The following is a 21,157-nucleotide window of genomic DNA, read 5'->3' as shown; positions in this document are numbered from 1 at the left end:
CTAGTTGGGTCCTGCTCTGATGTCGTCTGAAGCTGGCCACTGGTGGGTTGGTTCTGGGCCTCTTGGGAGGAATTTTGGTGCAGGCGAAGGTCAGCCACTGCCTGGAGAGCGGGGCGGCCCTTTTTCCATGCCTGCCCTTCCTGCCAGTCTCCAAGTGGCTTCTGTAAATCCTTGGCTCTGTGGCTCCTCCTCAGCTAGTCTCCAGGTGGTTAATCAGGGTGATTGCTCCTTCATTCAGTTGTAATTCCAGTTTGGTCCTGGGAGGAAGTGAGTGTAGTAGCTTCCACACACTCTGCCTCCACCTTGAAATCTGCATTTGCAGTTAACATTGGAGTTGTCAGTAGGCCCCATGCAAAGGACTGAAGGAAGAGGACCACAGCAGCGTGGCACACACATGGTCAGCCACAGCCTTGTAGGGGTTCCGTGGCTCCTGGGGGCCTGCAGGTCAGTCAGGGAGGCTAGAGGTGGGGAGGGGGAGGGAGAAGAGCTGCTGTAGGGCCGCCCATGGCAGCTGCTGCCCATCATTCACTTAAAGCATTCTCTCACTTCTCTTTTGTTCTAAGTTCACACATTGATTATTGAGAAGTCTTTTTTGATTTCAGAATGTAGGCATATTGCTTATAGAACCAGGTGACTCCCAGAGGGTGCCAGGAGCGGCCGGGTGCATGTCTGGTTTCCAGGCTCCTGAGGTCAGGGGGCCGCATTTCACAGCTCCTGCCATAAACAAGGCGTGCACTTCTGTTTGATGTATGACCAGGGGTTTTGCTGTGCTGTATGGGGTGCGAGGAAGACATAGGTCTGCTTCCCCTTGGTCTAAAACTGGAAGTCTGGAATGCAATTGGTTTTTAGATATTAATGATGTATTCAGTGACATTGGATACATCCTTTCAAATTAGAATAATAGATCTTTATACTATTTTAGATTGTGTGTGTGTCTATGTGTGTGTCCATGTATATGTCCATGTGTGTATGTGTGTGTGTTGATGTGTATGTCCATGTGTACCCATGTATATGTCCATGTATGATTGTGTATATGTCTGTGTGTGCCCATGTGTATGTCCATGTATATATGTGTATGTATTTCATACATGCATGTGTATATGTCTGTATTTCATACATGAATAAGTGTTTAGAAGTATTTAGGAGAGAAACTTATGAACACTAAGGTCACTTTGCAAGTGTGTGTGTGTTTTTAAAATATATATATTGATTTCAGAGAGGAAGGGAGAGAAAGAGAGAGAGAGAGAACCTCAATGATGAGAGAGAATCACTGACCAGCTGCCCCCTGCAGGCTTCCACTGGAGATCGCTCCCGCAACCCAGACACGTGCCCTTGTCTGGAATCCAACCCCGGACCCTTAAGTCAGCAGGCCAATGCTCATCCACTGAGGCTAACCAGCCAGGGCTGCAGGAAAGGTTTTAATTAAAGATTCCATATATTTAACATACATGACAGTTCCGAGTTTCATATTTCACCCACATGAGTGAAATCATACAGTTCTTGTCCTTTTCTTTCTGACTTTCTTCACTTAGCGTGATGCTCTCCAGATCCATCCATGTTGTGGCAAATGGCAGTATTTCATTTTTTATGGTTCAGTAATATTTTCTTGGTATATGTTACCACATCTTTATCCCATTATCAGTTCAAGGACACATAGGTTGTTCCTATGTTCCACTTCATATGTTTGATGTATGATATTTACATTGTCATTCATTTAAAGCATTCTTTCACTTCTGTTTTGTTCTAAGTTCACACATTGATTATTGAGAAGTCTTGCTTTGATTCCAAAATGTAGGCATATTGCTTATAGAACTGGGTGACTCCCAGAGGGTGCCAGGAGCTGCCGGGGGAGCAGGTCTGGTCTGCAGGCTGGCTGGGGTCACTAGCTGAGTGTCCTGGGGGAACTACCCATGCCTTCTGGGGTCCCTGCAGGCCCCCTCCTTAGAGTGTGGTGTCTGGGTCCTTCCTGGGCTAGTGGATGGCTAGAGCAGCATACAAGCTGGGCTCTTCTGGGGGCTCCTCTGATGAGGAGGAAGGGGGTGCATTTGTCTGCTGTCTAAGGGTCAAGAGGTTCAGCTGGGCGTAGGTCACATCCTGGGGGGCATCAGGTGCAGCCTGGAGCAGGGGGAGAGAGAGGGATGACACTTGGTGGGGGTTGGGGAAACCTGGAGGTCTGCAGAGAATGAGACTCACCAGACTGTCCATCTGTCTGTCCTCTTCTGCTTGTCTGCCCTTTGTGTCCAGCAATTCCTCTGGCAGGTAGGAAGGAGAGGTGGCCATTCCCTGCCTGGGTCTTGATGTTGAGTGGTTCACCTGGGCGTATGTCACTCCCTGGGGGTCTTCATCCTGACTGTTCTGCTGGAGACAGTGCCTCCTGTCAAGTATCCACATGTTGCCAGAGAGATGACTTACAGTTTAAATAGATCAGGTCCCTCTCCTGGTGGAATCTGCAGGGCCTTCCTGAGCCTTGGGGACTCTGGATGCTTCTGTGGTTCTGACTCTTATCCTGACGTGCTCTCTCTTGCTCACTTGGCTCCAGCCTCATGGCCCATCCTCCTGAAGAAGCATGTCCTGCCTCAGGCCCTGGCACCGGCTCTTTTCCCTGTTCCTCCCCACACCACACCATGCACTCTATTCCCTCCTCTTGCTTTATGTTCCTTCACAGCACTTTGCTCTCTGGGACACTGTCTGCTGGTTTGCATATTGTCTCCCTCACCCACAGGTAAGCTCGAGGCGTGTGGAGACAGTGTGGCTCAGGGCTGCACCGTGGCCCCCAAATGGAGCTGGTAAACAGTGAGCCCATCACATGTGCTGGGGGAATGAATGAAGGGGATCCTGGGGACCTGTGGGTGAGTCACTCATTCCTGCCTCCTCCTGAGACCTGGGGCTGCACAAGGTCAGACAGAGGACGAGGAGCCGGCAAAGGGGCAATGTAGGAGGGGCCATGAGGTCACAAGGAAACCAGGAGGAGTGAGTCACAGCAGGACGACCTGGGGGCCCAGAGGGGAGGTCAGTGTGGACACTGCTGAGTAGCAGGTGAGGTGGGACAGGGAAGGGTCCATTGGATTAAACTGGGCAACAGAAGGTCCTTGGTGGCCTGGACAGGAGCAGGGGTCTCACCTGAGGATCCTGCTCCATGCTCTTTCCAGGCTGCAGGTCCTTCACAGAAGCACCTGCTGGGGCAGAACAGGGTGTGTGTCTCCTGGCAGGTCCCCGAGATCTCAGGGCTGCAAACCCCTCCTGCTCCCAGGAGTGAGGTGCAGAGCCAGGTCACACAGTGTGCATCTCATTCCTTCCCAACCCTGACCACACACCCTCCCAGCATAACCCTCCCCATCCCCTCCTGAAATCCCTGTGCCCCCTCCCCCAGGGCAGCTGTTTCTTCCCCTCATAGGCAGCAGCTTGGGGAGTAGACAGGAGGGTTAAGGCACAGTGGGGGGCAAAGTCAGTGAAAGCAGGGGCCTTTGGGGCAGGCCGACACTCTATTGACTGAGCCAAACCAGCTAGGGCTCCACATTTTCTGATTTGAGGTTCTGGGGAAATCTTTTTCTCAGCTGACCTCCAGGTATTTGGTTTTCCTGTGGCCGGTGCTTGGAGCTTTCCCTCCTGTGACCCAGGTCACCCCTACTCACCTGATGTACTGCCTTTGCTCTGACGCCGGAATTGGAGGAAGAGGAAGAGAAGGAGGGAGAGCAGCAGGATGAGACCCACCGAGACCCCGATCAGGATATTCCGGTTCCATTCTAGACCTTGAATACAAGTGATGTCATGACTGAGCCAATGATGTAATAAATGAGCACCTACTGTGTGTGAGGCACATGCTGGGGTCTGTCATTCATCTCTTCTAACATCACAACAGCCATGCGACAGGAATTGCTCACCCCACTACCCATTTCACTGAGGCTCAGAGAGGTTAATCAGAAGCCCCAGGTCACCCAGCCTGGGAGGGGCAGGGCTGGGACTGGAACCTGGGACAGGGGGATCCCTGTGTGTTGTTGTTACTATTATTATTGTTTTAATCCTCACCCAAGAATATTTTTTCTATTGATCTTTAGAGAGAGAGTGGAAGTCAGGGAGGAGAGAGAGAGAGAGAGAGAGAGAGAGAGAGAGAGAGAGAGAGAGAGAGAAAATATTGAGAGAGACACATTGACTGGTTGCCTCCAACATGTGCCCTGACCAGGGTGGGGGATCAAATCAGCAGCTAAAGTATGTGCCCTTCATCCAGGGACCGAACCTGCCACCCTTTAGTTCGCGGATTGACACTCTAACCCAAAGGAGAAAAATTGGTCAGGGCATTATGACTATGATTGCAAAATTTGTGCAAGGGGCTTGGCCCTCGCAGCCCTGGCTGGCCCTTACAGCCCCGGCTTCATCCGGAAGGTCATCTGGAAGGATGTCTGGACGGTTGTTTTGCTGTTTGGTCTAAATAGCACATTAGCTCCTTATTATATAGGATTATTATTATTATTCATGCTGTCCCTGTACCCGCAGGTAGAACCACCCCTCTCCATCCCAGCCCAGATCCCTGTCCCACTCTGCAGACTGACACCCCCCTCCCCGACAGTGGGGCCTGTGCACGTGGGGCGCCTCCGGGAAGGGCAGGAGGGAGGGCTGGGTCCTTCCTGGCTCTAACTGGGCTGGGCTGCGAGCTGAGGGCCTTCCCTGTGAGGGAGGTGGGGGCCTGACCCACAGCCCATGGAGCAGGACTCACAGGAAAAGACATGTCCAAGGTCCCACAGGCGGGAAGGAGCAGAGCTGGGATTTGAACCAGGGCTGAGGCTTCTCCTCCTGACTCCTCGGCTGCTCCTTGGAAGGCTATGGAGGAGACTGAGTCCCCAACACACATGCACACAGACAGAGAGACACACACACAGACACACCGGTGCACACGTGCACACACATATGCATGGAGGTACAGGTGTGAACACATGCACAAATGCGCCTGCACACACACACACACAAACACACTTGCACACAAAGTGTCCTGGCAGCCTTTGGGGAACTTGGTCCCAGTGAGGAGGAGGAACGCTCCTCAGGCCATTACCCAGGAAGTGGCTGAGCCAAGACCAACACTGAGCTCCTCCCACCCACCACCTCCCCTCAGACCCTCACTGAGTCCTCTGCGGGCCTGACTTCCCGTTGGGGGACCCATCCTCAGAGGCTCCTCAATCAGGATGGGAGGTGGGGGTGGGGGTTGCTCCTCCCCTGTGGTCCCCCAGCATCTCCATTCCCCAATCCCCTCTGGGAGACAGGCCGAGCCCCAGCAGGGGTCCTGCTCTCTCTGGGGATCTGGCCTCTGCTGGTCACACTCCTGTCTTGGTCTCTCTGGCTGAAGCCATAGGACTGGGGACTGGAGGGTTGGGATGGGTTCCTCTGGTCTTTCTCCTTCTGAGCAGCTCCATCCTCGCCAGCTTCCCTCTGCCCACGGGAGCATGTCTGGGCCTCAGGGAGGAGGATGAGGATGAGAATGAGGCAGGCAAGGGACCAGCTCTGGCTCTTTCCATCCCTCTGGGAGGTGAGAGTTGCCTCTGGGTGGCCCTCCTCCTGGTACTACCTCATGCCCATTGCAGGCCAAGGTCCCCTGGGGGCAGGGCCCAAAACTGACAGGAGGACACGGGGGCGGGTCTAGGGCTCCTCACCTGAGACCACCACTTCCAGGGGGTCACTGGGCTGTGACAGCAGGTAGGGGGAGGTGCTGTTTGAACCATAGCACCTGTAGGTCCCCTGGTGGCCTGAGGTCACAGGACTGAGGGTGAAGTTGGCCTGAGAGGGTGCAGACGTGTTCTGCAGATGAAGGTGATGGGGAGGGTCCAGTGACCCCTCTCTGTGCAGGTGGAAGGTGTCAAACCAGATCTCAGACCCACACTGCAGGGTCACGTTCACTCCCCAGGGCACTGAGGGTCCCGGCTGGGCTGAGAGGGAGGGTTTCCTGTACAGTCCTGGGGAGAGGAAGGTGTGATGTATAGAGAGCCACTCCTCCCCTCACGACCTTGACCCTGAGCTGAGGGACCTTGTCCTTCTCCAGAGACTCTGTCTGTGACCCCTCCAAGCTACTCTCAGTCCCCGGCGGGGGGGGGGGTGTCTTTTATCTCCATGACCTCACCCCATTTCTCCCTCCCTCCCCTAGGCCTCTGCCCAGCTCAGCCTTTGTTCCAGGGCCCTCTCCTGGACCCCATCACCCCCAGGTGATCCTGGGCCCAGAGCCCTGAGCAGACCCTCAGGACAGGGGCAGGGCTGGCTCCTCACCTGCCACCAGGATGTCCAGGGGGGCGCTGGGGGCCGACCACACAGAGGAGAGGTGGTGTCCACTGTAGCATCTGTACCGGCCCCCGTGGGTGCGGTTCACGTGGCCCAGGGGGAAGTGGGGGCTGTGCTGCGCATCGAGGCGCTGGGGGTGTGTGAGCCCCTCGTCCTTGGTCAGAGCAAATGTGTCAAATCCGGCCTCCGCGTGGCACTGGAGGGTCAGGCTGTGTCCAGGCAGCACCAGCGAGCCTGGCTGGGCCGATAGGGTGGGCGCCCTGTGCACACCTGGGAGGAGGGGACAGTGGCACCAGGGGAAACCCCACATCACCCACTGGGCTGCAGTGAGAGGTCTCACATGTCCCTCCCTGAGCCTCCCACCTGTGGGTCTGTCCCCAAGAGGCCAGTGTCACAGACACCATGAGCCCAGGTCTCCACTGGGCACACAATTCATGTCTGTCATTGTGGGCCCAGGATACAGATGGGGTTGCATAGAGTTTTGTCCCTCACCTGTGACCTCGATGTGCAGAGGGGCACTGGGCTGTGACCACAGGTTGGGGTAGGTCCTGGAAGAACCATAGCATCTGTAGGTCCCCCCATGGGAGGGGCTCACGGGGCCCAGAGGGAAGATTGTCTGCCACATCCTAGCATGGATCCTGGGTTCTGACTCCATGTGTCCGGGCAGGTCAGTCCCTCCCTCCTTCAGCAGATGGAAACGGCCTGATGTGAACTGTGAGCTACAGGAGAGGGACACGTTCCCTCCTGAGGCCACCACAGGGCTTGGCTGGGCTGAGAGGGAGGGTGCACTGTACTCTCCTGAGAAAGGAGAAAGGGTCTGTGTTAAAGCGAACATCACCCTCATGTCCCAGGGGTGTTCTGTGAGGGGTGGGGTCCCCTGAGGCCACACTTTGTTCCCTCTGCCTGTGACCTGGAGCCCACAGTGGGTGTGGACCCAGTGTCTCCCTTACCTGTCACCACCAGGAGCAGGGGGTCACTCAGATGTGACGATATGTTCCCAGTGGTGTAATATGCACACTGGTACAGCCCTGCATGGGATGGGGTCGTGGCTTCAATGAGGAAACTGGCCTTGTTGCTGGAGTCCTGTGGGATCCTGGTTTCCCAGGGCTCAGAGCCCCTCTCTTTATACAGAACGTAGGCACTAGCCTGCAAGGACCCCTGACACCAGATGGTCACAGAGCTCCCCTTGGTGACGATGGGGCCTGGGTCAGCCCAGATGGAGGGTTTGGGGACGTCTCCTGGAAAGGAATCAGACCTGAAATGTCAGGGGAGTCCTTCTCCCCTCATTACATGAGTGAGGCAATGATGCCATTGAATGAGCACCTACTGTGTGTGAGGCACATGCTGGGATCTGTCTCTCATCTCCTCTCACCTCACAACAGTCATGCACCAGGGATTGCTGACCCCACCACCCACGTCACTGAGGCTCAGAGAGGTTAATCACAGGCCCCAGGTCACCCAGCCTGGACGGGGCAGGGCTGGGACTGGAATGAGCTTCCTGGGATGAGGACTGTGGGTTCCCTGTGCTGTCCTCATGCTGCCCCCTAGGGGGACACCAGTTTCGTGCTCTTGGCTAGTCCTCTGCAGGGGCCTGTCCACATCTCATCTGGAGCTGAGGGTCCTTCTTCATTATCTGCTCTCAGCACAGCAGGGACAGGAGGGGAAGGGTGAGGGGTAGGCTCCGGGTCTCTCTGGTTCCATGTCCTCCATGCAGGCCGTGATGCCCCCTTGGGAAGGTCGTGCTGGAGGCTCTGCCTTCCTGAGCCCTGTGAGGCCCTTATGTCACCTCATCTCCCAGCAGCCTCTGAGCAGGATGGGACAAGGGATGAGCAGACAGGAACCCGACACTCAGAGGAGAGAAGGGACCGCCCAGCCCCACAGCAGGAGCAGCACAGCCTGGAGCTGAGCCAGGGCTGATCCACCCTGTTCCCTCCTCTGAGCTGAGCCTGAGCTGAGGGGGAGGACCTGGATGCCTGGACCCTTGTCCTGACTGTCCCTCCCTGTACAGTGTCACCGTCACTGAGACAGAGGAGACAGGCCCCACAACATCATGTCCTGGGGGCTTCCCTGTGAGGCCCCTCTCCCAGGAGGTCAGGGCCAGAACTGACAGGAAATGTAAGATCTGGGCCATGATTCACTTTTTTAACACGTGCAGACATGGAAGCCCAGGGAGGGGAAGGGCGTGTCCAAGTGAGAGACTTCAGAGGATCCAGAACCGTCATATGGCTCAGCCCCTGTCCCGATGGAGGCACCCACCACCTCCCCATGGAGACACCCACTTCCGCTCTGTGGCCCTGACTCCCAGGGTGGGAGAACTGATCCCCACAACCCTTGGGGCCCATGGTTTCCTGCAATGTGTCCCCAGAACAGCCTTAGGACATAGCCAGCTCTTAGTGCATGGGTGGCGTTAGGTCCTCAGGCTCAGAACTGCCCAGGGGAGCTGTCTCCCTCTGAGCAAAGGGGACAACGTGGGAGGGTGGCTGCATTCCAGGGAGCCTGGGAAGGATAGGAAGAGGGGGAGACACTGAGGCTGACCCTGGAGACCCCCTCATACAGAGTCCTCACTAAGTCCCTCCCACTGTCCACCTGGCCCCTTCTGGACCAGGTGAGGGGGAGGGGTGGAGAGGGACAGGGGTTTCTGAGGGGCAGATCTCCTCTGGGTGAACATCCCTACAGCCCCTCCCTCCCTTTCAGCCCATGATTGTTCTGCAGACAGGACCCTGAGCAGACAGCTCAGCAGACAGGGTCAGGGGCCCCTCACCTGAGACCAGGAGCTCCAGGGGCTCACTGGGGAGTGACAGCAGGAAGGGGGAGGAGCTGTGTGAGCTGTAGCACCTGTAGGTGCCCCCGTGGGCTGAGGTCACAGGACTCATGGAGAACTCTGCCTGGGACTGCTGAGCTCGGTGCTTTGTTCTCAGACTCAGGGGAGAACGGTTGCCCCCTCCTTGGACAGAAGGAAAGTGTCCCTTGGGCTCTGTGACTGACACAGCAGGGTCACCTTCTCTCCTGAGGCCACCCTGGGGCCTGGCTGCACCGAGAGGGAGGGTCTCTCAAGCAGCCATCCTAGAGAGAGAGAGGGAGGGTGAGGGCTGCCTGCCCACCTTGTTCTGACCTGAGAGTCACCAGGTCTCTCTCTGAAGAACCTCCACTCTGTCTGTCTCTGTTTCTCTGTCTCTCCCTCCCTGGGGCCTGCACTGTCATTCTGGCCTCACCACCTGAGACACCAACAGGGCCTGTGCAGAGTCAGGGCCCCTGACTGAACCTACTGGCTCCTCACCTGCCACCAGGATGTCCAAGGGTCACTGGGGGCCGACCACTCAGAGGAGAGGTTGTATCCATTGTAGCACCTGTACCAGCCCCCGTGGGAGCTGCTCACAGTGTCCAGGGGGAAGTAGGCCTGAGAGCGCCCAGCCTGGGGCTGCAGGACAAGGCTCTGGGGGAGGTCCCGCCCCCCCTCCTTGGACAGAGCGAATCTGTCATAAGCAACATCAGAGCCCACGATGGGGCCCTGCTGGGTCAGGAGGGAGGGCTTCCCAGACTCACCTGGGGAGACCAGACATGAATTACAGGGGTTGCTCCTCCCATAACCCCCTTCTTCTGGCCGGGTCCCCAGATCTCACTGTTTCTCTCTGTGTCTTTGGACCAGGAGCCCCTGTGCTCTTCTCACCCCACCTTCCCACCATCACAGAAAAGATGCCAATATTGTGTCTCCTCCTTCAATTCATGGATGGGACAATAATGGGACTTACCTGTTACCAGGAGCTCCAGGGGGTCACTCAGTGGTGAGCACACCTGGGGCCTGTTCTTGTAACAGCCATAGCATCTGAACGTCCACTTGTGGCTGGCTGTCACGGGTCCCACAGGGAACAGGGCCTGGGACCGTCCACTGGGCTGTGGCTGTGAGTCCTGGGTCCAGGAGAGCCTGTCATCTCCTTCCTTAGTCAGAATGAACCTGTCAAATCCCTCCCCTGAGCCACACTGGAGGGTCACGTTCTCTCCTGAGGGCACGACAGGGCTGGGTAGGGCTGAGAGGCTGGGTTTGCTGGAGGATCCTAGGAGAGGAGGAGGCAGTATGTTAAATGGGCTCACACCTCCCTCATGTCCCCCAGGGCTGGGCTGTGAGAGGGAGACACCCTGAGAGCAGACCCCCTTCCTGAGGGCAGAGCCTGAGGCTGGAAACCCAGAGTGACCTCTCACCTGTCACCACCAGGTCTAGGGGCTCACTGTGCTCTGACCAGCTATTGGAGCTGAGGTAGTGACACTGATATCTCCCTGCATCATGCTCTGTCATGTGTGAGATGGAGAATTTGGCTTTGTCCACAGGATCCTGTGGCTTCTGTATTTTCCATGGTGCTTGGCTTCCCACTTTCACCAGACGGTACTCCTCAACCCCTGGAATCCCCTGACACCAAATGGTCACCGGGCTCCCCCAGGGGATCACAGGGAGTGGCTCAGCCCAGAGGGTGGGCTTGAAGAGGGTTCCTGGAAGGAATTAGAGCCTGAGTCACAGGGCATTCCTACACCTGTTCCCAACTCTCAGTACCAGATGTCCCCCATCTGTCAGACAGATCTGCACTCCTTCCCAACCTGCCTGGAGGATGGCTCTTGAAGAGTGGGGCCAGGGACAACTGGGGACAGACTCACCTGCCTGCACTGGGGTCCTGAGGCCCAAACTCAGCCCTGGAAGAGAGTTCCTGTGAGAGATTTTCCCTGAACCCTGAGCAGCACCCTCCTCCCCATGAGCCCCCTGAGTCCTGGGGTCCAGACAGACCAGGGTCCCCTCCCTCCTCCCATCTCACCGAGGCAGAGCAGGGCCCTGAAGGTGGGGCTCATGGCGTCTTCTCCTGGAGGCCTCAGCTGAGCAGTTGGAGGAGGCCACGGGCCAGCAGGATGGACAGAGAGCCGCACGGATGGTGGTCACTTGAGGCCGATTCTCCCTGTCACAGGGTTGTCATTTTCATGGTGAAGCAGGAAATAGATCCGGAGCCTCCTGAGACGCCCCTTGCAGGTGAGGTGACCCAGGGCACGTCCTTCCCTGTCAGAGCCTCCCCCACGGGGCCTCCTTCCTCCTCAGCCCGTCCATCAGCACCTCCCTGGGGTCCTCACCATGGACAGTGCCACCCGGGCCTGGAGACGCTTCAGGAAGACGTGGGTCCCTGTGTCCTGCAGAGCTCAGATCAGCAGGGACACGCTCACCCTCTCACTGTGCAGATCAGGGCGATGTCCCTGTGACAATGAGCACAAAGGAAAATGCAGAGAAATAAGGGAAGGAAACAGTTCCCTTCTGTGGCCCCAGAATGTGGTTTTCTTCCTGTGCCAGCCCCTGGTCAACACCCCTTTCTTGCAACAGTATCCACCGCTTCGTGGAGGAACTTGCCTCTGAGTCACTCCTCCCCTCAGTGCCTTGTTCCTCAGGAAGATCTCTTCTCCTCGTCCTGGGCTCCTGTCTTCACAGTCAGTGACAATAAGTGTGTTATTGCTCTGGTTTGGGGAACAAAACTGATCTCATTTATTTATTTACTTTTTTATTTTAAAAATATATTATTTATGGAATTCAGAGAGGAAGGAAAGTGAGTGAGAGATAGAAACATCCATGAGGAGAGAGAATCACTGACCGGCTGCCTCCTACACACTCCATATGGGGGATTGAGGCTGAAATCTGGGCATATGCCCTGACTAAGAATTGAAATTCAATCTTCTGAATCATACATAGATTGACACTCAATTGAGACACACCAGCTAAGCTGATTCTTTTTAAAAAATATATTTTATTGATTTTTTACAGAGAGGAAGGGAGAGAGATAGAGAGCTAGAAACATCAATGAGAGAGAAATATTGATCAGCTGCCTCCTGCACATCTCCCACTGGGGACGTGCCTGCAACCCAGGTACATGCCCTTGACCAGGATTGAACCAGGGACCCCTCAATCTGCAGGCCGACACTCTATCCACTGAGCCAAACCGGTTTCAGCAAGCTGATTCTTATGTAAATAGTCCTCCATTGTCCATTAGGTGTGTGACCTTCACCCTCAACATACAACCTCTTGGGTCACAGTTTCCTCTCATGCAGCACATCATTGGGAACGGAACTCCTTAGAGTGGTTGTAGGGTCGGTGCCGCGGGGACCTGGAGGGAGCCATCCTGGTTTATTTCCACACCTGACTAAGCCCTGTGAGGTGAGCCATGAGCGGTGCTGTTCAGAACTCCGCAAGAATTGGATGATTGCTATACCCACGTACAAATCCCCATCTGCTCCTGATGCTGAGAAAGGCTATGCACACTGTTTCTGAAACATGTGGCCATCCTCAAAGGCGAGTAAGGGAAGTGGAAGTTTCTCAGATGGAGAGAGAAGCAGAACAGACAATGGGGGCCAACCTTGAGTGGCTACTGTGCCTGGGTGCAGCCAGAAGTCATCAGTGTGGAGCTTCCCACCTCCTTGTGGACAAGAGAGGGACCCAGGGTGGCCACACACAGGGAGGGAAGATGGACTCAGGGTGAAAGTTGGAGCAGGGCTGCCCCTCCACATGCTTTGGATACAGGCACTGGCGTCTCTCTGCCCACAGACCCAGCCCATGGTCAGCACTGAGCTATGTCCTCTGTGTGTGAGAGTGAAATGGATTCAATCCATTCTAGCCGGGCATGGGCGTCTGTCCAGGTGTGAGTGTGAGGTTCACCTTTGGCGTGGGCCCTGCTGGGCACATCACAGTCAGATGCTAACTTAGGGAGAAAGGATGCCATGGGGCAGGGTAGATCCAACTACCCACCTCTTTGCATCCTGAACATCAGGACAGCCCTGGGAGGGACTCTCTATGGAGAAGCAGGTGTGTGGGAGGGGACCATCCAATAGAAATGGACAGGAAAGGGAAATCCCCGGGGTGAGAGGAGGCAAGGGTTTGCCTTTCATGATCCTGCCCCTTTCTCTCCACCCCACCTCTGCCTGCCTGTCCATCCTTCCCTCCCCTGCAGGATGGGGGTACCATGGCTGTGCCTGCCCAGCTCTCCCTGACACAGTCATCAAGTGGGACCCCTTCATGTGGAAAATGCTACAGAAAAGGCAGTGCGGCCCATCCCTTAGGGTACTGGCTGCTGATGCTGCTGCTTTCCTGAACATATCAGGCTCCCAGATCTGACACTGGGAAAGGTTTGGAATTCCGCTGACCCAGAAGGCAAAGTTGCCCTGAGCAAATGGGAATTGTTCACTGTTGTGTGTCTTGTGCATGTACCCAGAATGCATTGCAGCTGTCATTGAGGAACTTCAACCAGGCTGTTCCTCCACCCAGACTTCACCACACCCATAGTGCGGTGCTGGACAGGGGGACCTCTGTAACGGGGTCCCGTGGGCTGTAAAATCTGAAGACAAGGTCAGACATGGTGCCATTTTTGATCGTTTTGAGCCCCATATGTGGATTTCTGTCTGTGCTAAGGGGAAACCAGCATCGCTCACCTTGAAGCTGCCTGTGGCTGCCCGTGGAAGCGTTTGGGAGCTGAGTGGTGTTGGCCCTGGTGCGATGCTCACGGAGATGACTCTGCAGGTGCCATGTGCTTGGTAAAGGGCACATTGGAGAAAGCACCTGTGCCCATGTCCTGGCCTCCAGCCTTGTGCCACCTGCTAAGAGGTAAACGTGTTGTATCCCCCGCAGAAAAAGCTGAAGAGAATGGCATCTTCCTGGAAACTGATGAGGACATGGATGAGTTTGTGTCTGGATTGGAAGTTTGTGAGATCTTCCTGGAGACAGGGTTAGCTTCTACCTGACTAACCTACCTTTGGGTGTCATGTGACCCTGTGGGGAGCTGTCAAAGGATATGTTTGCCCTGGCTTTTCACTGAATTAATCTGAAGTTAATAAATGTCATTGATCCTTCTCACATTTTTACTCCTGAGATTCTCTCACCATCAGACAGGGCCCGTTTACAAAAGAGCATCATAGGACCCAGTCCTGCTACAGATTTCTCTGCTATAAAGGAGCTAGATGCCCTTAACAAGACACTATTGACCTAAAGAGGGAAATGAATAATTGCAACAGGACCTTAAGTAGAAAGAAGGTACCGTATTTTAAAAAAATTCTCACCCAAAGACATGCTTAGAGAGGGATGGAGGGAGCAGGAGACAGAGTAACATAGATGTGAAAGAGATGCATTGATTAGTTGCTGTCTGCATGTACCTTGACCAGGGATTGAACCCACAGCCCAGGTGTGTGTCCTGACCTGAAATGAACCAGCAAACTTTCTGTGCACAGGATAATGCTCAACCAACAGAGCCACTCCAGTTGGGCGAAAGATACACTCTTCAACAGAGAATAGCGTGGGCCAAGGTCTTCAGGATGAACTCAAAGGGCAAATGCTAATCTGCAAAAACCACAGGCCCAGGAACAGCAAGTGCAGGAGAAACCTGAGGCACAGTGACCCTATTGCTCCAGGTGGAAGCAATAGGCCCACAGACCCGTTTACCTTAATGTAGTGGTTCTCAACTTTGGCTGCACATTAGAATCATCTGGGAATCTTTTTAAAATCCTGATTTTTGGGCCTCATCCTCTGGAAATTCTGTTTCTTAGTTATGGGGTGGGGCCACAATATTAGTAACAAAGAAACAGAATTTCTGGAGGATGAGGGCCAGAAATCAGGATTTTAAAAAGATTCCCAGGTGATTCTAATGTGCAGCCAAGGTTGAGAACCACTGCCTTACTGGGTTCAATGAGCAGGAAATCCAGCTGCAGGAGCAACTCAGGGAAGCCAGCCTAATGCCCCGAGGAGGCCCAGCTGGTCACATCCCTGGAGCTAAAGGAACTAGTCAAGAGTCGCAGATCGCCACCTCTGTGGAAGAGTGGGCCATGCTAGGGAAGAGTGGATTCGCTGCGGCAAGGAACAGCAGGATTGGGGAAGAGTATGTAGTAAGGCCAGGGCCACCTTGGACCTCCTCAAGGGCACCTGCATGGTTCATAGGAGGAAATCAGTTCAATGCAAATGGATGAAAAGAAAGAGATGAAAAGGAAAGAGCTGGAAACCCATAGTAATCAATAAAATTGGTGCAGTCACTGATCACCAGAGAGACAGAAAATAAAACACAATGAGGTATCACCTCACCTGTCAGAATTGTCAACAAATCAATAAATGACAATTGTTGGTGAGGATGTGGAGAATAGGGAACCCTGGTGCACTGCTGGTGGGAATGCAGGCTGGTGAAGCCATTATGGAAAACGGTGTGGAGTTTCCTCAAATAATTAAAAATGGAACTGCCAATTGGCCTAGTGATCCCACACCTGCAATATACCCTAAGAACCCTGAAACAGCAACTAGAAAGAACATATGCACTCCCATGTCCATAGAAGCCCAATTCATAATAGCTAACATCTGGAAACAGCCCAAGGGCCCATCAGTAGATGAGTGGGTAAAAAAGCTGGAATGTAATGCAGCTGTAGAAAAGAAGGATTTCTTACCCTTTGAGACAGCATGGAGGGACCTGGAGAGTATTATGCTAAGTGAAATGAGCCAGTTAGAGAAAGGTAAGTATCACATGATCTCACTTGTGTGTGGATTCTGAGGAAAAATATAAACTGAAGAATAAAACGGATCCACAGACATAGAGCATGGAACAGACTGGAATCTCCAGGGAAGGAGGAGGGGGCTGGGTGGGTGAGGAGAAATTAACCGGGCGCCTTATATGCACATATGCACAGCTCAGGTTCACAGACGTTAGTGTGTGGAAGGCAGGTGTGGGGAGCGGTGGCTCCTGACCTTGGCGATGCAGGTGCCAAGAACAAGTTTGTCCTGAATCCTACAGTGCCAGACACTCCAATGAGGAAGACCCAGCGACTGTAGCATCCAGGTCCCTGGCAGATCCAGGTGCTGATACAGACTTGGATTTGTTTCCAGTTTGATATTTTTGTTGGCAGTGATCCTTTCAATGCTGATCCTTTTGGGGAAATTGGTCTATTTGGAGGTGGTCCTTTCAAGGGCTCAGATCCGTGTACAGGAGACAGCATTCTAAGGCGATCTTCTCCTGACCCTGTGGCCACGTATGGAGTTGAGCCTTTCAGAGCAGGCGGCATCAGCAGTGACCTTTTGGTAGGAACCCTGAGGCACAGTGACCTTATTGCTCCAGGTGGAAGGTTGCTGTTGCAGCTAGTGATTGGCCCACAGACCCATTTACCAATATTAACAATGGTGGTAACTATTCCTTTTGGAAATGCATGTGTGACCTCCAGACTGATTCACGTAAATGTATAAAACAAATAAATCTGAATCAATTAAAAACTGGTCTGGAAAATTTCTAAAAAGCTACTTAAAATGAACCGTATGCATTACTTAAATAAAATGATGCCAACAATTCCAAATTATTTATTATCAAAATATTAGGACTTCTGCTCAAGATAGCAGAGGAAGTAAAGAAAGTACTGAAATCCTCCCATGACCACAGTGAAATCACAACTAAACTACAGAGCAAGCAGCATTCAGAACCACCAGGAATCTAGGTGATCAGATGGGCCCAGGTAAGGATACAAAGAACAAGGTTCATGGAGATGGTAGGAGGGGTGGAGATGTGCAATGGGCTAGCCAGTAGACCATGTGGAGTAGGTATCAGGACTTTTTTTTTTTTACTAAGTTCTTCTTGGTTTAAAAGTAATCCCACAGCCTAGCCAGTGTGGCTCAGTGGTTGAACATTGACCTATGAGTCAGGAAGTCACTGGTTCAAATCCAGGTCAGGGCACATGCCTGCATGGCGTGCTCCATCTTCAAAAGGGGGCGTACAGGAGGCAGCTGATTTTTTTTCTCCTCAATGTTTCCATTGTCTATCCCTCTCCCTTCGGCTCTCTATAAAATCAATAATAACATAATTAAAAAAGTAAAAATGAAATAAAATAAACAATCCCATGGTTATGAAGATACCACATTTTGTTGGGATGGATGTGGCCCAGCATGAAGGGGTGTTTAGATGGGAATCCAAACCAGCCATGTGGGACTGGCCCTCACGTCACAGGGTGAGAATAGAAGGGCAGTGAAGGAGAGTGGGAGAGCACCCCAGGTGGATGGAAGAGGCGTCCTCTACAGGGACATGACCCACGTTCTCCAGCACCCAAAACGTGCCTCTCACGTCTCCTCCCCTGGACATTCTCAGCAGTTAGTTTCCCCAACTATGGTCCACATTCTCTTTCAGCGCCTCCTGGGGTCATCAGATGGGCTCCAAGCCTCCCCCACTCTGAACGGTGCATTGTTGCCTCTGTGTTCACATGCTGGCTGCATCATGGGTCCTTCTGGTGTCATTTCGAGCCTGAAATAGCAGCACCACGAGGACCACCAGGACCAAGCCAGCCAGGCCCATCCGGATGAGATTCTCCACTGTGTAGTCTTGGGGTTTGGAGCCTGGAAAATGTGGATACAAAGGTCAGAAAGGTCAGGGCAGAACCCAATTCTCCAGGGTTCTGGTGTCAACCCTGGTTCCCACCTCTCCTTGACATCAAGGTCCCTGTGATGTCTGAACTCAGCACCTGCTCTGAGTCACCTTCATAAGAGATAGCTGTGTCCAAGAACTGATGGTGAGGGGACTAATGGTCCCAATTCAGAAATAACTAAGAGCTGCGTGTTCCATGTTCAGCCTGAGACTCAAGACCAATGAGCTTATTCCCCTACAACTGAGATTCCACATTTTCAACAGCTGGGGACCCAGGGTCTATGGAAGAGGGGTTGGTGTCAGGGGCTCCTGAATCTCAGGAGCACGAAAGGGTGAATATCTTGGCTGGGTCTCCTTCACCCCACCCCGCCTAGGCCCCTCCTCTCTGGGGTCCGCATTTTCATTTTCACCTGGAATTATTCATGTATTGATTCTTCTATTAACTCATTTATTTATTTATTAAATATATTTTTATTGATTTCTGAGAGGACCGGGGAAGGAGACATAGAGAGAATCATCAATGATGAGAGAGAATCATTGATTGGCTGCCTCCTGCACACCCCCTACTGGGGAATGAGCCTGCAACCTGGGCATGTGTCATTGGCCAAAATCAAACCTGGGACCCTTCAGTGCATAGGCTGACCCTCCATCGACTGAGCCAAGCCAGCTAGGGTTTAACTCATTTATTCTACAATTATACAAATGAATACCTACAGTGGTAGATATATTTACCAAATGAGAAATGTGGGCATATGGATGCTAATGGTGTGAGCTTTTGCTTTATCTCAAAGTACAACAAAGGTCATAACCAAGGAAGTCCACACTTCTGCCTCAAACTTTAAGTCACAGAGAAAATCCCCCTAATTTCATTATTGAGTGAGCACCCAAAGTAGGAAATCATGTCAACTTGTTACCCTATTTTGCTATAAAACCCGAGATATAAACAAAATTACTGACATCTCCTTGTTATAGTGATCTATGCAATAACTCTAAATGTCAGCTCCACAATTCAGAAAATGCACATGGATGATCAGCGTCACTCAGTTGGGTTAATATCGAAATAGGTGACACCAAGAAGCCTTTGTAATGTGTGTCATGTGGTTAAAAGTCTGAGAAAAGATAATTATGGGGGGATGTGTATCTGTCAGGGAAAGAGAGCATTTCTAGTAAACCCTAATAAAACAGAAGAGGCGCTGGGGCTGGTGGGAGCCCCTCGTTCTTGGTCAGAGTGAATGTGTCAAAGCCAGCCTCCACGTGGCACTGAAGGGTCAGGATGTGTCCAGGCAGCACCAGCGAGCCTGGCTGGGCCAAGAAAGTGGGCTCCCTGTGCACACCTGGGAGGAGGGGACAGTGGCACTAGGGGATACCCCACATCGCCCACTGGGCTGAAGTGAGGTCTCACATGTCCCTCCCTGAACTTCCTGCCTGTGGTTCTGTTCCCAAGAGGCAAGTGTCACTGACCCCCATGACCTCAGGTCCCTAGTGGACACAGAGCACCGTGATTTTGGGCCCAGGAAACAGATGGGGATGCATTTGGGCCTGTCCCTCACCTGTGACGTCGATGTGCAGAGGGGCACTGGGCTGTGACCACATGTTGGGGTTGGAGCTGGAAGAACCATAGCATCTGTAGGTGCCCACATGGGAGGCGCTCACAGGGCCCAGAGGGAAGATGGCCTGCCACCTCCCAGCATAGATCCTCCATTCTGCTTCCATGCGTTGGGGCGGGTCAGCCCCTCCCTCCTTCAGCAGATGGAAAGGGCCCGATGTGAACCATGAGCTACAGGAGAGGGACACGTTCCCTCCTGAGGCCACCACAGGGCTTGGCTGGGCAGAGAGGGAGGGTGCATCGCCCAGTCCTGAGGGAGGAGAAAGGGTGTGTGTTAAAGGGACCATCACTCTCACGCCCAGGGGTGTTCCTGAAACCACACTTTATTCCCTCTGCCTTTGACCTGGAGCCCATAGTGGGAGGGGTACCCACTGTCTTCCTTACCTGTCACCACCAGAAGCAGGGAGTCACTCCGCTCTGAGAGTATGTCCCCAGTGCTGTAATATGCACACTGGTACAGGCCTGGGTGGGATGGGGTCATGGCTTCAATGAGGAAACTGGCCTTGTTGCTGGAGTCCTGTGGGATCCTGGTATCCAAGGGCTCAGAGCCCTTCACTTTATACAGAACGTAGGCACTAGCCTGCAGAGACCCCTGACACCAGATGGTCACGGGGCTCCCCCTGGTGACGATGGGGCCTGGTTCAGCCCAGATGGAGGGTTTGGGAACGACTCCTGGAAAGGAATCAGACATGAAAGGTCCTGGGGAGCCCTTTTCCCCCTCATGACATCATGAATGAGCCAGTAATGCCATTTAATGAGCACCTACTGTATGTGGTGCAAGTGCTGGGGGTCTGTCCCTCATCTCCTCTCACCTCACAGCAGACATACAAAACGAATTGCTGACCCCACCGCCCACTTCAGAGGCTCAGAGAGGTTAATCACGTTCCCCAGGTCACCCAGCCTGGACGGGGCAGGGCTGGGACTGCAACCCAGAACACTGTGGGTTCCCTGTGCTGTCCTCATGCTGCCCCCCAGGGGGAAAGCAGCTTTGTGCTCTGGCCTCCACCTCTGCAGAGGCCTGTGCATGTCTCATCTGGAGCTGGGGGTTGTTCCCCATTACCCGCCCCCAGCACAGCAGGGACAGGAGGGACAGGGTGAGGTCATTCCCACCCCTGGTCCCAGCACTCAGTGTCAGATGCCCCCCATCTGTCAGACAGACCTGCACCCCTTCCCCTGCTGCCGGGAGGATGGCCCTTGAAGTGGAGACAGACTCACCTGCCTGCACTGGGGTCCTGAGGCCCACACTCAGCCCTGGAAGAGAGTCCCAGTGAGAGATTTGCCCTGAACCCGGAGCAGCACCCTCCTCCCCATGAGCCTCCTGAGTCCCGGGTCCTGACAGACCAGGGTCCCCTCCCTCCTCCCATCTCACCGAGGCAGAGCAGGGCCCTCAGGGTGGGAGTCATGGCGTCTTCTCCCGGAGGCCTCAGCTGAGCAGATGGTGGAGGCCACAGTACCAGCAGGATGGACAGACAGACACACAGGTGGTGGTCACTTGGAGGCTGGTCCTTCCTGTCACTGGCTGTCACATCACCAGCCTATAGGGGAGGACACAGCCTCTCTAGCAGCCTGGCTCTCATTTTCATGGTGAAGCAGGAAATAGACCCAGAGCCTCCTGAGACGCCCCTTGCAGGTGAGGTGACCCAGGGCACGTCCTTCCCTGTCAGAGCCTCTCCCACGGGGTCTCCTTCCTCCTCAGCCCGTCCATCCCCACCTCCCTGTGGTCCTCACCATGGACAGTGTCACCGGGACTCTGGAGATGCTTCAGGAGATGTGGGTCCCTGAAGAGCTCAGGTCAGCAGGGACACGCTCACCCTCTCACTGTGCAGCTCAGGGCGATGTCCCTGTGACAATGAGCACAGAGGGAAATGCAGGGAAATAAGGGAAGGAAACAGGTCCCTCCTGTGGCCCC

At 53.9% G+C, this 21,157-nt stretch overlaps 2 pseudogenes; one reads left to right on the top strand and one right to left on the bottom strand.

Annotated features, from left to right (window-relative positions):
- Window positions 1–11,474, bottom strand: part of LOC102420960 — a 22,885-nt pseudogene extending 11,411 nt beyond the window's left edge.
- A 1,761-nt stretch (window positions 11,475–13,235) lies between these two features.
- On the top strand, window positions 13,236–16,072 carry LOC111824329 (annotated as a pseudogene).
- The last annotated feature ends 5,085 nt before the right edge of the window (window positions 16,073–21,157 follow it).

The sequence above is a fragment of the Myotis lucifugus genome, unplaced genomic scaffold, assembly GCF_000147115.1.
Source record: "Myotis lucifugus unplaced genomic scaffold, Myoluc2.0 scaffold_1189, whole genome shotgun sequence".
In the NCBI taxonomy this organism is placed as follows: Eukaryota; Metazoa; Chordata; class Mammalia; order Chiroptera; family Vespertilionidae; genus Myotis; species Myotis lucifugus.
Note: the sequence above shows the minus strand (reverse complement) of the source record. Positions and strands in the feature narration are given on the sequence as shown.